Below are 19159 nucleotides of genomic sequence, written 5' to 3' on the forward strand. Positions count from 1 at the left end.
GTAAATAAAATAAAAATAAAAATTGAAGACATGAGTATAGATATGAGGTTTAAAAAATATGAACTATATGACAAGATTGATAATTTAAAATACAAAAACATAAATGACTGAAATTAGAAAAAATTTTCTGAAAAAATTAAGATGCTAACAACTATAGAAAATGGTAATAGAACTCATACATCTTCTCTCCCCAAATCTACTCATTCAATTTTTTCAACAAGTTTTACCAAAATATTAAGAATTAGGTAGTCCCTATTTTATTGTTGTATGATAGAAAACAATTTAGAGCTACCTAACTTATTTTATGCAACTATAATAACCTTAATTTCAAAACTTCAGAATGTGGTAATATTCATTTATATACTCTATATACACACACACCATGTAGTGTATAAATGTAGATGTAATTTGATAAAGTAGATATATTGAAAACTTTTATACATTCTGGAGAAAATTCACCTACATATCCATTAAGGTTAAGAATAAGACAGGATAATTACTATCAGTATAACTGAGTAACATGATTTTGGAAGTCACATTTATCACTATAAGATAAGAAAAATATATAAGATAATAAGATTTGAAAGGAAATTAATATTTGCAAGTGATACGATGATCTTCATTGAAAAACTGACAGGACCAACAACAAAATCTATTAGAAATAATGTTAATAAGAGTTTAACAAATTTACTAGGTAAAAGACCTAACAAAAATTAGTAGTTGTCTTCAAATAAGCAATAATCAACTAAAAGGAAACAGTCAACAAAACAGAGAGGGAACCCACAGAATGGGAGAAGATATTCACAAATGACAGTACAGACAAAGTGCTGATACCTAAGATCTATAAATAACTCCTTAAATTCAACACCTAAAAACCAGATAATCATGTCAAAAAATGGGCAGAAGACATGAATAAAGAAGGCATACAAATGACTAACAGACATGTGAAAAAATGTTCCTCATCATTAGCGATCAAGGAAATTCAAATCAAAACTGCTTTGAGACCTGTACCCCTGGGGATAAAAATATATGTTTATAAATAAAAAAAAAATAATAAAAAAAACTGCTTTGAGATACCACCTTACACCAGTTAGAATGGCCAAAATCAACAATACAGTAAACAACAAGTGTTGGAGAGGATGTGGAGAAAGGGGAACTCTCTTAGACTGTTGCTGGGAATGCAAGTTGGTGCAGCCACTTTGGAAAACAGTGTGGAGATCCCTTAAGAAATTAAAAATAGAGCTACCCAATGACTCTGCAATTGCACTACCAGGTATTTACCCGAAAGATGCAGATGTAGTGAAAATAAGGGCCATTTGTACCCCAGTGTTCATAGCAGCAATGACCACAGTTGCCAAACTGTGGAAAGAGCCAAGATGCCCTTCAACAGACGAATGGATAAGGAAGATATGGTCCATATATACAATGGAGTACTATGCCTCCATCAGAAAGGATGGATACCCAACTTTTGTATCAGCAAGGACAGGACTGGAGGAGATTATGCTGAGTGAATTAAGTCAGGCAGAGAGAGTCAATTATCAATGGTTTCACTTATTTGTGAAATAGTAACACAGAAGACATTGGAGAGAAGTGAGTTGGGGGAAATTGGAGGGGGAGATGAACCATGAGAGACTGTGGACTCTGAGAAACAAATTGAGGGTTTTGGAGGGGAGAGGGATGGGAGTTTGGGAAGGCCTGGTGGTGGGTATTAAGGAGGGCACGTATTGCATTAAGCACTGGGTGTAGTGCATAAACAGTGAATCTCGGAACACTGAAAAAAATAAAATCTATAAAAAAATAAAAACTTCAAGAAAAAAGCAGAAAAAAAGTGTAATAAAATATAGGATAAACATACACACCATAATAAAGACTATATGTATGAATCAAGCCATCAAGGAATGCATAAGAACTTAGAATAGAATACTTTATGATCCTATTGAAAGACATAAAAGATTAAAATAAATGGAGCAATATTCCATGTTGATAGGCAAGAGGACTTAATCTAATTAGTTCTCTATAAACTTAATGCTGAATTCCAACTGGATTTTTCAGGAATTTGCCAAGCACATTCTAAAATGGATAATACAGTTAACAGTGACATCAAATCTGAAAAAGAACAAAATGAAGATTCTTGTCCTACAAGGTATTAAGTTATACTACATAGATATCAGAAATAAAATAGTTTGTCTGACTCATGAATAAGTAAATTGGCCAATGGAGTATAAAGAGCTCAGAAATAGATTTATTTAAGTATGGGAACACAACATCTAGTAAATGTAGCATCACAAATTAATGGAGGAAAATAGGAACTATTTGATACAAAATGCTGTAAAACTCACTAAAATGGAGAAAAATATTGCTAGGTCCTTATCATATACCAGTTATAAAAGTGGATTTCAGATAAATTCAAGTAAAGTAAAAATGTAATGAAATTGACTATATCAAAATTATGGATATCTGTTTAGTAAAGGACATTGCAGATAATATTAGCAGACACATAATGGAATGGAAAAAACTTTCCAGTGTCTTAAACGGACAAAGATCTAACTTACAAATATAGAAAGAACTCCTGAAAAGCAATAAAAATCAACAGAAAACTGAGAAAAAAATATGAGCAGCACATAAGAAATGATATAGAGTCTATATGGCAGAAGTTTTATGAACTCATCTATAGTCTAAGATATGCAAATAAACAATGCAATACCACTTTACACATATCAGAAAATAAAAGTTAAAAAGAGGGTAAATAGTGACTGTTGGCAAGAATGTGAAGAAACAGGAACACCCTGGTATTGTTTATGTTATGGTCAGGTTAATAGGCACTGTCACTGTGGACAGCAGTCCTACTGTGTTGGGAGAAACGTGTATGTCCTATGATGTAGTGTTCCACTTTTGGGTGCCTATCTCTTGGGAACTCTACAAAGATTTATAAAGGAACATATTCAAGAAAGGTTTCTGTTCCATTACTTTTGGTAGCTGAGAGCTGAAGGTAAACTTGTCTGTGGTAGATTGAATTATTGGTCCCTAAACTTCATTCTTCTATAGCATGTAATATATCCACCTCCTTTCCAGGCTCAAGATAGACAGAGTAGACTTCTTACTTGGTTTTGAGTTAGAACATGTGACTTATGTTCACACAAAAACCTCTGTGGATGTCCATACCAGCTTTATTTCTAGAAGCCAGAAACTGAAATAATGAAAATGTCCTCCATCTTGTGTGTGGTTAAACTGGTACATTTGTTGGATGGGATATTATTTAGTAATGAGGATGATCAAACTATCAATACATGTAATGATGTGTTTGACTCTCCAGAATTCTGTTGAATGAAAGAAAACAGCCAATATCCAAAGGATTATATACTGTATGTTCCCATTTATATAACGTTCTTGAAATGACAGAAGTATGGAAATGGAGAACAAATTAGTGGTCGTCAGGGCTTGAGGAGAAAGTGTGGGCAGGAGGGAAGTGGGCATGATTATAAGTGGGCACAGGAGGGATTATATGATGATGGAAATGTTCTGCATTTTGACTATATCAATGTTAATATCCTGGTTGTGATAATCTACTTTAGTTTTTCAAGATGTTGAAATGAATGAGATCTCTATTTCTTACTACTGCATGTGAACCTACAATTATCTCAAAATAAAAAGTTTAATTAAAAAATACATTATGCTTCCTCCTGTTTAGAGGAGGGGAATATGAAAGGGACAAAGAAATAAAGGGGAAAAGAGAGTAAAAAATGAGCAGGACTTTAAATGGATTGACTAAGAATATGAGCCATAGGATGCCAGGAATAATTTGTTCATTTCTGTACCTGGATTTTTTTTTTTTAAGGGACAAAAAAGAAGGAAAATATATAAAGCTCAAAATTGGGATGCCACCTTTTTTTTCCTTTTGGAAATCCAGTAGATGTCATCATTTACTTATTCAACTAATATAATTTTAAGAGCCAAGAATATGCCAAACTGTTTGCATACTTTAGAGATATTAGTGTACAAAATAAGAAATAGTCTCTGCCCTGATGGAGACTGTAGTCAACCTCTCGCTCTGGCGTAATAGCTTTAACCAAAATCATGGTCTAAAGGACTTTTCTAGAATTCAGTTGTCCCCTAAATGAGAATATAGTGATTAATCATAAATGAGTATATGTAAACTTATAATAAGTGGTATAGTGTTCTTGATATTTTTAGACTGAGTGGAGTGATTGTGGAATTTTCTTGTGAAGAGAATTTCTTAATAATTCTGGCCCTGAATACATCCCCTTGTTCTCCTCTCCCCACACAAAAGTTAACATATAAAGAGAGAATTATTTCCTTCTTCTTTGAGAACCAAATCACTCGGGAAGAGCATGTATAGGTTGGGAGCATGTATAGGGCCAGGAGGTTGGGACTGGATCAAGGGGAGATGTGTCTAGGAATCAGCTCAGAGGATCCTTCAGCAGAGTGCAACTAGGGCTGGGTTAAAGAGGTTATGCACATAAATCAGGGAGAATGGAGAGTAGATCTCTGATGGGGAACTAAGCAAGGGAGTGAAAGAACAAAACAAGATATGTCCATGTCAAAAGGGGAAATTAGGATGTAATTGTTGCAGGTTCACTTTTATGTGGGGGCTGATTTGCTTTGTCAGGTTGAGTGTGAAAGGTACTAAAAAGAATGATGATGTCATGGAATTTTGAAGAGTTGAGGATGACTTCTCTTCCATTTTCCCCTCCAGATCTACACCCACCCTTCTCTGTGCTACAGGAAGTTGACTTTATGGGCTGCATTCACAGATTTTCTTATCTTTTGGCTTCTAGTTGGATTTGGACAAAGGAGTCACTGGCAGGATATGGGAGGGAAAAAGAAAAATGACATTGGGGTTTTCACTTCCCTGGATTCCTCACTTTTGGGTCACTGTGGGATGCTTATTTCCTCGGCAAAGGCCACATTGCTATCAGACAATCTACTGTCTCTCCACTGGGGCTAGTGGTTGTCCCTCTCCTTGCCACTTCAGACCTGGAGATGGTGACAGTTTGTGGCTGTTATTAACTCCAGGGGCCTATGCCATTCCTATTCCTTTCCTAAATGATTCTAAGAGGGTTTTTTTGGTTTATCTCTTCTCAAAGTTACCCAGTTGAACATGCCATCTGTCCCTTGCTGGTATTCTGATATAGAAGCCATTTAGTCCAGCATTCCTCCCCATTTATAAGCCTCTGCAGTTAGAGGAACTCACCAGCTACACTGGGTATCAGGCTATCTTGTTTGTCCTCAAAAGTTTATGTTCTTCCTTCCCAGCCAATATTAGTTTTGTGTTTCTCCTCTGTTCTTTTGGGTAAGCCCTTGAAAATCTGAGGTACTTAAGTGCCTCTAGAGTTCCTTTAAGACACTCCCTTTCTTCTTTGGGAATTATTTGACATTGTGTCATTTAACTTATGCTTTAGAACTCCTCATTTCTTTTAAATCCATTCTGTTTTAGTTCTTAGGCCTATTTGATCATATCTCTCTTTCCTCTGAAATTTCTCAAATCTGCTTTTCTCAAGAATTCTATACTCAGAAAGGGAAAAGCAGCTCCTGACAGCTAGGAAATGACCTAGCACTCTCAGCTAGGATGTGGTGTTTGTATGAATTGACCTGGCACTCACTGTGGGGCCATGATGTTATCTTGTTGAACATAACAGTTTTGCAGAATATTAACATCAGACAAGGTCACTCTGTGACTGTGATGAATCAAGACAAAACAAGACCACTTTGTGATCATGTCTAAAAGATGAGCATTGTCCAAACCACAAAAATGACCAAACATCACTTGTAAGTGATCACTGCTTTTCTTGCCAGTCACAATGTTAGACTCATTCTGTTATTTTCACTTTTAGATTAGAATTATTAAGATACCCAAGCATAAGAATTAGCTCTACTTCCTGACAACTTATAATTGAGAGCAAAGCCCCACTTTTTGAATCTTCCCACAAGCACCCAAGACAAGCTCAAATCCTATCACAGCCTCCAACAGCCACTTACTGAGATGACCCATGGTTCTTCATGGTGTGTCTTCTCATCGCAATATGAAATAAACTGGAATTTGTTAAACTTCAAGTGTGGTCCTGGTGGTCCTTTGATTGGAGGCCATGGACAGTACATATCTGACTGTTCCTAGCATCAATTCCCTTGTCTTTTCTGGATTCCTACAGGACACGATCCCTTTCCTATGAGATCCCTGTTATTACTTCTTTGTTAGTGAGAATTAAGCCTATAGAGGTGTTTCCTTTGTTGCCTTCTCAACCTGTGGACAATGAAAAGCCTTCTGAGGAATAAAGTGTCGAGATTAAACTCAACCCACCAATATTGCAGAACATTGGTGATTACTTCAGCTCTGAACAAGAAGGTCCTTTTAAACATTTTTTCACTTTACTAAGCCTTCCTCAAGCACTCTTATTCCCAAAAGTTGATCCCTCTTGATACCCCCCAGTAAATGTGGTTAGGAGGTAAGTACCTCCAGAACTCTGTGTTAACCATTGAAGAATTAAAAAAGTAAGGAACTAATTCCTATTCTCCTGAAACTGTTCCAAAAAATAGAAATGGAAGGAAAACTTCCAAACTCATTTTATGAGGCCAGCATCACCTTGATCCCAAAACCAGACAAGGATCCCACCAAAAAAGAGAGCTATAGACCGATATCCTTGATGAACACAGATGCGAAAATACTCAACAAAATACTAGCCAATAGGATTCAACAGTACATTAAAAAGATTATTCACCACGACCAAGTGGGATTTATTCCAGGGCTGCAAGGTTGGTTCAACATCTGCAAATCAGTCAATGTGATACAACACATCAATAAAAGTAAGAACAAGAACCATATGATACTCTCAATAGATGCTGAAAAAGCATTTGACAAAGTACAACATCCCTTCCTGATCAAAACTCTTCAAAGTGTAGGGATAGAGGGCACATACCTCAATATCATCAAAGCCATCTATGAAAAACCCACCGCAAATATCATTCTCAATGGAGAAAAACTGAAAGCTTTTCCGCTAAGGTCAGGAACACGGCAGGGATGTCCATTATCACCACTGCTATTCAACATCGTACTAGAGGTCCTAGCCTCAGCAATCAGACAACAAAAGGAAATTAAAGGCATCCAAATCGGCAAAGAAGAAGTCAAATTATCACTCTTCGCAGATGATATGATACTCTATGTGGAAAACCCAAAAGACTCCACTCCAAAACTGCTAGAACTTATACAGGAATTCAGTAAAGTGTCAGGATATAAAATCAATGCACAGAAATCAGTTGCATTTCTCTACACCAACAGCAAGACAGAAGAAAGAGATATTAAGGAGTCAATCCCATTTACAATTGCATCCAAAACCATAAGATACCTAGGAATAAACCTAACCAAAGAGACACAGAATCTATACTCAGAAAACTATAAAGTACTCATGAAAGAAATTGAGGAAGACACAAAGAAATGGAAAAATGTTCCATGCTCCTGGATTGGAAGAATAAATATTGTGAAAATGTCTATGCTACCTAAAGCAATCTACACATTTAATGCAATTCCTATCAAAGTACCATCCATCTTTTTCAAAGAAATGGAACAAATAATGCTAAAATTTATATGGAACCAGAAAAGACCTCGAATAGCCAAAGGGATATTGAAAAAGAAAGCCAACGTTGGTGGCATCACAATTCCGGACTTCAAGCTCTATTACAAAGCTGTCATCATCAAGACAGCATGGTACTGGCACAAAAACAGACACATAGATCAATGGAACAGAATAGAGAGCCCAGAAATAGACCCTCAACTCTATGGTCAACTAATCTTCGACAAAGCAGGAAAGAATGTCCAATGGAAAAAAGACAGCCTTTTCAATAAATGGTGCTGGGAAAATTGGACAGCCACATGCAGAAAAATGAAATTGGACCATTTCCTTACACCACACACAAAAATAGACTCAAAATGGATGAAGGACCTCAATGTACGAAAGGAATCCATCAAAATCCTTGAGGAGAACACGGGCAGCAACCTCTTCGACCTCTGCCGCAGCAACATCTTCCTAGGAACAACGCAAAAGGCAAGGGAAGCAAGGGAAAAAATGAACTACTGGGATTTCATCAAGATCAAAAGCTTTTGCACAGCAAAGGAAACAGTTAACAAAATCAAAAGACAACTGACAGAATGGGAGAAGATATTTGCAAACGACATATCAGATAAAGGACTAGTGTCCAGAATCTATAAAGAACTTAGCAAACTCAACACCCAAAGAACAAATAATCCAATCAAGAAATGGGCAGAAGACATGAACAGACATTTCTGCAAAGAAGACATCCAGATGGCCAACAGACACATGAAAAAGTGCTCCATATCACTTGGCATCAGGGAAATACAAATCAAAACCACAATGAGATATCACCTCACACCAGTCAGAATGGCTAAAATCAACAAGTCAGGAAATGACAGATGCTGGCGAGGATGCGGAGAAAGGGGAACCCTCCTACACTGTTGGTGGGAATGCAAGCTGGTGCAGCCACTCTGGAAAACAGCATGGAGGTTCCTCAAAATGTTGAAAATAGAACTGCCCTATGACCCAGCAATTGCACTATTGGGTATTTACCCTAAAGATACAAATGTAGTGATCCAAAGGGACACATGCACCCGAATGTTTATAGCAGCAATGTCCACAATAGCCAAACTATGGAAAGAACCTAGATGTCCATCAACAGATGAATGGATCAAGAAGATGTGGTATATATACACAATGGAATACTATGCAGCCATCAAAAGAAATGAAATCTTGCCATTTGCAACAACATGGATGGAACTAGAGCGTATCATGCTTAGCGAAATAAGTCAAGCAGAGAAAGACAACTATCATATGATCTCCCTGATATGAGGAAGTGGTGATGCAACATGGAGGCTTAAGTGGGTAGAAGAATAAATGAAACAAGATGGGATTGGGAGGGAGACAAACCATAAGTGACTCTTAATCTCACAAAACAAACTGAGGGTTGCCGGGGGGAGGGGGTTGGGGAGAAGGGGGTGGGATTATGGACATTGGGGAGGGTATGTGATTTGGTGAGTGCTGTGAAGTGTGTAAACCTGGTGATTCACAGACCTGGGGATAAAAATATATGTATATAAAAAATATATGTTTATAAAAAATAAAAAATTAAAAAAAAAATAATAATAAATAAAAAAAAAAAAAAAAAAAAAAAGGCAAGGGAAGCAAGGGAAAAAATGAACTACTGGGATTTCATCAAGATCAAAAGCTTTTGCACAGCAAAGGAAACAGTTAACAAAATCAAAAGACAACTGACAGAATGGGAGAAGATATTTGCAAACGACATATCAGATAAAGGACTAGTGTCCAGAATCTATAAAGAACTTAGCAAACTCAACACCCAAAGAACAAATAATCCAATCAAGAAATGGGCAGAAGACATGAACAGACATTTCTGCAAAGAAGACATCCAGATGGCCAACAGACACATGAAAAAGTGCTCCATATCACTTGGCATCAGGGAAATACAAATCAAAACCACAATGAGATATCACCTCGCACCAGTCAGAATGGCTAAAATCAACAAGTCAGGAAATGACAGATGCTGGCGAGGATGCGGAGAAAGGGGAACCCTCCTACACTGTTGGTGGGAATGCAAGCTGGTGCAGCCACTCTGGAAAACAGCATGGAGGTTCCTCAAAATGTTGAAAATAGAACTGCCCTATGACCCAGCAATTGCACTATTGGGTATTTACCCTAAAGATACAAATGTAGTGATCCAAAGGGACACATGCACCCGAATGTTTATAGCAGCAATGTCCACAATAGCCAAACTATGGAAAGAACCTAGATGTCCATCAACAGATGAATGGATCAAGAAGATGTGGTATATATACACAATGGAATACTATGCAGCCATCAAAAGAAATGAAATCTTGCCATTTGCAACAACATGGATGGAACTAGAGCGTATCATGCTTAGCGAAATAAGTCAAGCAGAGAAAGACAACTATCATATGATCTCCCTGATATGAGGAAGTGGTGATGCAACATGGAGGCTTAAGTGGGTAGAAGAATAAATGAAACAAGATGGGATTGGGAGGGAGACAAACCATAAGTGACTCTTAATCTCACAAAACAAACTGAGGGTTGCCGGGGGGAGGGGGTTGGGGAGAAGGGGGTGGGATTATGGACATTGGGGAGGGTATGTGATTTGGTGAGTGCTGTGAAGTGTGTAAACCTGGTGATTCACAGACCTGGGGATAAAAATATATGTATATAAAAAATATATGTTTATAAAAAATAAAAAAAAAAAAAAAAAAAAAAAAGAACTTAGCAAACTCAACACCCAAAGAACAAATAATCCAATCAAGAAATGGGCAGAAGACATGAACAGACATTTCTGCAAAGAAGACATCCAGATGGCGAACAGACACATGAAAAAGTGCTCCATATCACTCGGCATCAGGGAAATACAAATCAAAACCACAATGAGATATCACCTCACACCAGTCAGAATGGCTAAAATCAACAAGTCAGGAAATGACAGATGCTGGCGAGGATGCGGAGAAAGGGGAACCCTCCTACACTGTTGGTGGGAATGCAAGCTGGTGCAGCCACTCTGGAAAACAGCATGGAGGTTCCTCAAAATGTTGAAAATAGAACTGCCCTATGACCCAGCAATTGCACTATTGGGTATTTACCCTAAAGATACAAATGTAGTGATCCAAAGGGACACATGCACCCGAATGTTTATAGCAGCAATGTCCACAATAGCCAAACTATGGAAAGAACCTAGATGTCCATCAACAGATGAATGGATCAAGAAGATGTGGTATATATACACAATGGAATACTATGCAGCCATCAAAAGAAATGAAATCTTGCCATTTGCAACAACGTGGATGGAACTAGAGCATATCATGCTTAGCGAAATAAGTCAAGCAGAGGGCGCCTGGGTGGCTCAGTGGGTTAAGCCGCTGCCTTCGGCTCAGGTCATGATCTCAGAGTCCTGGGATCGAGTCCCGCATCGGGCTCTCTGCTCAGCGGAGAGCCTGCTTCCCTCTCTCTCTCTGTCTGCCTCTCCATCTACTTGTGATTTCTCTCTGTCAAATAAATAAATAAAAATCTTTTAAAAAAAAAAAAAAAAAAAAAAAAAGAAATAAGTCAAGCAGAGAAAGACAACTATCATATGATCTCCCTGATATGAGGAAGTGGTGATGCAACATGGAGGCTTAAGTGGGTAGAAGAATAAATGAAACAAGATGGGATTGGGAGGGAGACAAACCATAAGTGACTCTTAATCTCACAAAACAAACTGAGGGTTGCCGGGGGGAGGGGGTTGGGGAGAAGGGGGTGGGATTATGGACATTGGGGAGGGTATGTGATTTGGTGAGTGCTGTGAAGTGTGTAAACCTGGTGATTCACAGACCTGGGGATAAAAATATATGTTTATAAAAAATATATGTTTATAAAAAATAAAAAATTAAAAAAAAATTAAAAAAAAAAAGTAAGGAAGGGTTGGGATGTGAGATGTAGGTGAGGGTAGAGAGGTGCTAATGAGGTGAACTGTAGTGAACTTCAGTACTCAGGGCTACTCATCGGCTGTGCTCTACCACATGGGGATTTGTTTCATTTGAATCTTTTCATTGACATTCAAATCATCTTGCTAATATTTTCAGTTCTGTTTCATTGACTAAGGGGAGAATGTTGTGCTTGTTTTAGATAACATTTGTTTTTGTAGGACCTCTATGGTTTCAATACACAGACTATGTTCCTCACTTATATCTCTAAGGTGAAATTTTGAACAATGGGAGGGATTTGTAGGCATTTCAAAAGGTAGGAAGCTGACTTATCACCCCAGATTTAGGGCAGACCCTGATTATTGGCTACTTGAAGACAAGGAGCAGGAACAGTGACAAGAGGCACCTGTGATAATTGTCCACTTCTACTCTTACCTCCAGTCTTTGTTTTCTTCAGTTTCACTTTAAGTATTTCTACGCATTCGCTTTGAAAGGACTTCAAGTGTTGCCCACTCACTGTACTCAGGAAAATCTGATAAGGGATCTGGCCAAGGATGTGTTTAGTCCTGGGTACTAAATAAGGGAGCTATTGTGCATCCAGCAAATATATTAAATTATTTTGTTTTTATTTCATGTAATCTCTAGGGCTGTCTCCTTCTTGTAATCACTGAGTTCTTGGAGTCTTCCAGGTAGGTCACATAGGCCTACAATTGCCTCTACTTAGGTTGGCTATCCCCTTCCCTTGCTAGCACACTGATTGCTGGATAGCTAAGGATAAACTCTGGTGTGAGGCCTGTGATAATGAGTAATTGTCTAGAATAGAAGTCAGCAAACTATGGCATGTGAGCCAAATCCAGCTTAATGCCTGTTTTTGTAACTAACGTATTAGATCGCAGCCATGCCCATTCATTTACATACTGTCCATGACTGGCTTTTGAGCCATAGTGGTAGATTTGATGAGTTGTAACAAAGATTGTATAGCCCACAAAGCCTAAAATATTTACTATTTTGCTCTTTACAGAAAAAAATTGATGATGCCTAGTTCAGAACATCCTTTCCTGAAGTATGGTCTATGGAGCACTAATTCCAAGAAATATTAATAGTTAATTCATAAAAATGAATTCTATGACTAAATAAGTTTGTGAGTTACCACAGTTAAAAATGCAAGCACATTTCTTAATTGTGAAACCTTTTAGTGTCTTAAATTTATGTATATTTGATTACTGTGCCCTTGTTTATATTTTATATAAGTAATATAAATATAACTATATAAGATAAAAATAGAATTATTTAATGAATTAGATAAAATATACTTAGTTAAAGATATGTAGTGTGATTTATGATTCCCTAAGAGATAGCAATAATATTCAAAGTTTTCCAAAGGCACTTGGCTATATAATCCTTTTGACATAGATTATTCACTCATTCTATGAAATTAGTGGTCCATGAAACATATTTTGGTAAAGCCAGTCTAAGTTACTTAAGTGCTTATCATCCAAGAAGAAAGTATTACTCTGCTCGCATGGATCAAGGTTTCCACATAATTGTTTAGGATCAAGTCCCTAGCCAGTAATAAAAATGTGTGTAGGAAGTAGCCAGTAATAAAATGTTACTGTAGCCAGTAATAAAAATTCCCTAACTTCCTCTATCATACTGTCTTTCATGGGTCTAGTAGGTGTTGTTGAACATGGGTCTCCTGAATTTCTCCCAGACTCTTTGCAAGAGATCAGACTTGGATCTAGTTTAAACTTAAACAAAATTTCTTCCAGTGAGGTTTTTCCCCAACACCCTCCCCTCCTGGCCTTGGACTAGATTAGGGTCTCCGGCTATTCTATAATAGCAGTTTTCATACTTTATTATTGCTAGGGATTTTTAGGGATCTTTCTACTCATTTGTAAACTCTAGGATGGCTGAAACCCTCATTATTGTAGTATACATTGTGGGTATTTACTAAATGATTGTTGAATGAATGATTATGACTCTGCAGGTGAGCTGGCCTCTGATTGCTCCTGCAAGTGATAGCCGGTCTTCTCTTGTGTGGTTCAGTGCCCTAGACTGGACTAATGCTTTGGTTTCTTTGATCTTTTCATATAATCTCTTCCCATGGTTCTGGGGCCTTGCTCTTGAACCTCAGCAGGGTGTTGCCGAGCAAGGCCTTTGCTGTTCTTGCTATTCCTGGTTCTCTTTCCTCCTTCTCACTGCCTATAATTTAGATGGATAAATGGCCTTAGACTAGAAGCAGTTGATCTTTAAACTTCCAAATATCAATGGTCCTCTGGATCCCATTCACTGTTCTGGGATCTTATACCATCTGTTGCAACCCTAGTGCTGACAGTTGGCTAAATCAAGATAGAATTTGCCACTCTTTCTGGACATTTGCCTTGCTTGACTTTTGGAACTCCTGCTGTTGGCTGGGTTTGTGTCCTGGCCCTTGTATGTTGGTGTTGTACAAACTCTGGCTTCTTCACCCTTCTGTTTTACTGAAAAACCACTGTTCTTCCATTTTTAGTCCACCCCTAAAATCGTAATTTTAGAAAAAAGATTCAGACTTTCTAAACTTATCACTACTGCCTTAACAGAGTTTTCTTTCCTGATTAATCCTAGGGTCATAACTCAGGTTCAGTGAATACTTATTATACTTTTTATGAATTCAGTGAAAGTTGGTTTAAAGAAAATCCTGCCTTAAAATTAGGGAATTGAATCACAAAACTTACAATCTTGGGTTAGAGATGTGGGAACTCTAACTTGGGGGTGGGGGTGGGAGTGGGGAGAAAGAACAGGAAACCTTAGAAGGATTAGATTAATTTTTATTTTCCATGCAGTGTCTTCAAAACTGGTGAAGTGTAGACTTGAGAATAACAGTAATTCATTTCAGTTAAATGATTTAAATAATTCAATTAAATAAAGTGAATAATTCAGTTAAATATAATAAAACTTAAAATGACTTTAAAAGAAGGGCTAATATTATGAATTACTTTATTGATGGATATTCTGCTATATGTTTGATATTTAGCTTCATTTATGCTATATAAACTGAACCAATAGATTAGTGACAGAATCTGGCTTAAAGATATTATCTTCCCATAGAAAGTTTCTTCTGTGGTGCTTTTTTAGTTTAGTTTTTTTTTTTTTTTATGAAGTATAATTCAATCCAATAAGAATTTCTTATATGTGTTGTAGCCTTAGGAATATATGTTGGAAGTCCCTGGCACTGTACCTGAACTCAAAGAGCTTATTCTTTATTTTCACCAGGGAGTCAAAAATATATAATAAAACAAAAAAAATTCATGAAATCGTGAAAGGCTAGATCAAGGTCAAGAGCTCTACGTTAAATTCTATTGCTGCCCTGAGCCTCAGCAACTATTATGGTGCCAGAACTATTTAGAAGACCAAGAAAGAACTACATGTTTTAATTAAATAACACATGGCAGAAAGCACAAGATACCAGCTTGGGTTTATCAGGCAGAACAGGAGCTATCCTTGTGCTAAACAGACAGGCACTAAGGAAAAGAGAGAACCCGAGAGACAAGTCTAAAAAAGCTTGGGAGCTATTTAATATAACATCCTAGGACGAAATCTAACGCTACCCGTCGACGTGAGGGGAGCCACATTTAAGAAAGGCAGCCTGGTGTAGAATAATGATGGAGTAAAGTAAATGACACGGAACTATGACAAATTCAAAACCCAACTGGAAAATTAGGAAAGAGAATGAAGTGTCGTGTATAATGACACCCTGACAATTACCCTCGAGCAGCGGGGCGTGTCCTGACACATTTACCTATCCTGGTGCTGCAGGCAGTGGTGTCTAGGCTTTCTGTCTGCACAATGAGGCTTTGTGCACCACTGTGGCCCATTTTCCATCTCTGTGTCTCTGTCAGGCGTGGGGCTGAGAATGGCTGGCCTCTGCTGCTTGTTAAAAGGAGTTCAGGAGAACAGATACCATAGGACCTGCAGGTCAGCCGTATTCATATCTTCTAAATGAAGACAGGGTGTTTTAAAAATGGAAATCAGTAATACTAAAAGTCATATATGAAATTTTACAACAAGGCAAAACCCCAAAAAAGAAACTGACTCCTAGACCTAGACAAGGTGTCAAAATTTAAGATTATTTTATCCTCCTGTATACAAAATTGCAGAGAAAAACAAAGCAGCAGGAGGTCCAAACATGTCAATCAAAGAGGAGACAGCACATTCTAGACTGGGAATATAATTAAGTAGAAGATATAAAAATAGGATTTCCCAACCTGGCAAGTGGAAATATAAACCAACTGGCAGAGGAATAGTGGAGAGGATAATCCTACCCTTTTGGAATAACTATAGAAAAACATTAAGAATCACAAAATGGAAATTTGTGAAAGTAAAGAAAGGCGAGGCAGGCGGAGGAAACCTATCAGGTGTGTGGAAGTGATGAGATCACTGAGATCTGAGACAAGCCTCTAGCAAACTAATGAGGGGGCAAAGATATTGACACTTCGGGTAAAAAAATTAATAAATGATCATCTTTTGAGTTAATCTAACTTCAGCCTCTAATCCAGGAGCTCATCCCTTTGTTTGAAAGAATATGAAATATATTCACTTCTCAGGAAAACAAGTTTTTCTTCATCGTAACCATGAGTATGGAATGTTAGTCCCTCGGATATAAACTGTACGGACTCTGCCTGCTTTTACAGACCTGTGTTGCACACTGCAGTTTGTTCTATTAATGGTATTGAATTAACTACCCTCCTCCCTCCTTTTATTAATTGCATTAAAAAATAAGTACAGATATATGCATTGTGTTCCTTAAAAGAGGCTGTAATGAAATGAAAAAGCTGTTTAATAAAATATAATAAAAGTATTTCACATTCATTTCTCAACCGTAATAAGAGGAATTACAGTAGGAGGAGGCAACCTCTCACAGCTGGACAAGCCCTAAGACTCCTTCCGTTATTCTCTACTTAAAAGCTATCAATTTAGAGCTGTCCTATGTATTGCCCTGTGAATTGAACAAGCCTTTTCAGTCTTTAATTAAGGGTGAAAAACTCTTTGAACATCACAGCATTCATCTGTTCATGTGTGGAAAGCCTGGTGTAACAAAAGAATTTAATCAAACTACAAGCCTAATAAAGACTACATTGCCTGAACTAAATGATGTTATTGCAGTAGCGGCTCATAGTTTTACATTTAAAAAAGCGGGTCAGAGTGTTCATTCATCTTGATTAGCAATGCCAACCTAATTACTTCTGGAGGAAACAGTAATTAGCTGGAGTCTCACCTCATTAATCATGACATTCTTGTAGCAGACTATTTTTATCTGATAAATGGCTTGGATTGGAACAAGGTGTATATTTGAATTCTAGTTAATTGTACACAGCTTGCTGCATAACATTTCACGTTTTTATCATTTAACTACTTCCTTTCTGTGAACCTCTTGAGCTTTTGTTGGCTATTGGCATTCTTGTAATGAAAAAAATCCAACTTAATGAGAGGGTCAGTTCTTGTTAGTTAACGTATCACAAACCATATCTCAAGGAAGTAGAGGAGAGGATAAAAGATATCCATGTGTAGATTAAACCATTCAAATTTCTATGGGACAGACACTCACTGTAAAGTTTCTACAGGGAATTCAAAGTGATGGCATTTTATGACTTGGCACAATAGCTTCTATATGATCAATAACAATTGTGGACAACATGTAGAACTACTACATATTAGGCAGAGATTATACTAGATTCAGTCTGATTCTCAGTGTTTCCAAACTAGTATCAAGAGAGTTCTCCATGATTAAAAGAGGTGGTAATTAGAATCCATAGTACCCTTAGGGGTTGGATTCGACTAGGGTTGTTCTTTTCTGCACTCACATGACTGTCACCATTTCTCTGTTCCCCTCAGTCTTGGATTTCTCAGGATTCAAAGACATAGTTAATCAGAATATCATATTTGTTGCTTTCTCCTGCTTCCTTTCCAATTTATGACTCTTTAAATGGAGGCTGAAATGAATACCATAGAGTGCAGAGAGAATTCTTGATTTTTTCTTTGTAGAAATGTATAATGCTAACAACAATATCAGGGCATTCCTACCAAGGATGGTCAGCGGGGATTGCACAGGATGACCTGAGTTACTTATGCCTAAAGTCAAGTTCCTCAGTCTTGCATTGTCTCCCTAAAAAGTAGATCCATCTCTTAAGGGTTGACTCACATTAACCAAGTTTAGGAAGACTGATGTATAAAATAAGATCAGTTTAAAAAAAAAATGTAGTGAGAACGAGCTTCCCATATTTGAGCAGAGAATTAATATGGATTTCCTCTGTCATCAAGCTAGAGAGAAAACAAAATTATAATCATATATTTTAATAATGTACAATGTGAAATTATGATCACAAGGACTAGGATGTTTATCATGGGCTTTGTCAACATAGCATTTGTCTCCATAGGAAACCATCTCCTAACTTGAGGGTTACTTGTTGATCAAGTAAATAGAATGGGAAAAGTTAGATGAATTTCATGTTTAATGGAATCAGCCTGATATATAATCATATGTATCCGTCTTTCCATTAGAGTTAGCCTGACCAACGAAGTTAGAATATTGATGCTCAAAACCCATCAGCCTCATTTCTTTCCTGGACAATGTTAGGATGGATTTGGCCAGCTTTTGTCTCAATGATTCTTATTTCTAGGTTGACAATGCCTTTTTTTTTTCTTTTTTTTGCCTAATTTGTTCTTTGTTTTGATATGTTAAAATAATTAGTCTCGTTATAACTGAGTCTTGCTGGCCTGGGAACAATTCTTCTTCCAGGTGACTTTGCACATCTATGCATGATGATTTTATTTTTCCCTTTTCCTAGTTTTCTGGGCACCTCACTGAGGCTAAGTACAGAAGTCCCTCTACTAATAAATCAGTTGTTCCTAAATCCATTTGCACATAAATCAGAATGACACAATACTACTTTAAACTTGAAAAGTGTAATGTAGGGTGTAGGATTAGCTTTAAAATTATAACAAAGTCATAGCAATATTCTTAAGAAGGGCTTAAACTTGCATTTTCCTAGTACATTCCCACAAAACATAATTTTGGAGTGTTGAAAGAAGCATGCTATTCCCTCAATTAACAATCTATCAGACAGCTTACCCCTAAAATACTGGTTTTGTCTACATTGCAACTCTACTGAGGCTATTAAGAGCCCGCAGCCTGATTCTCTCCAAGACTACTGTGGGGGAACGCCTTAAGGCTTCAGGTAAAATTCTGACCACTTCTTGACTCCATAAGGAAATTGGGCAGATTCAAACAAGGCCTGGACCAATGGACTCATCTGCCGTTTGTAACTCATCTGTGGTTTTTATCAGTAGCGTATTGATCATACTTAGCATTTACGTTCTCAAGCAAATAGACAGTTAAAATGAATTACCATTAGGTTGCCAGATGTCTAGTTTTGATACACATCATCTGGCCACATACTCAAAGTTGTTTATTGTCCTTATTCACTTTTCCTCATCTGTTGCTGATTTCCTCATATGTTGATACTGTGGATCAAATAGGTCTGGCATTTTTCAAATGTCATATGATTTTTTTTTCCTAAAGACATTTTTAATGAGTCTAGTGATTCATGTCACCTGTATGTGTAATATTTCATCATCTTCCCACTAATCTCATTTTTTTTTTTTTTTTTTTTTTTTTAA

The sequence above is a fragment of the Mustela lutreola genome, chromosome 8 (genome assembly GCF_030435805.1).
Source record: "Mustela lutreola isolate mMusLut2 chromosome 8, mMusLut2.pri, whole genome shotgun sequence".
NCBI classification, from domain to species: domain Eukaryota; kingdom Metazoa; phylum Chordata; class Mammalia; order Carnivora; family Mustelidae; genus Mustela; species Mustela lutreola.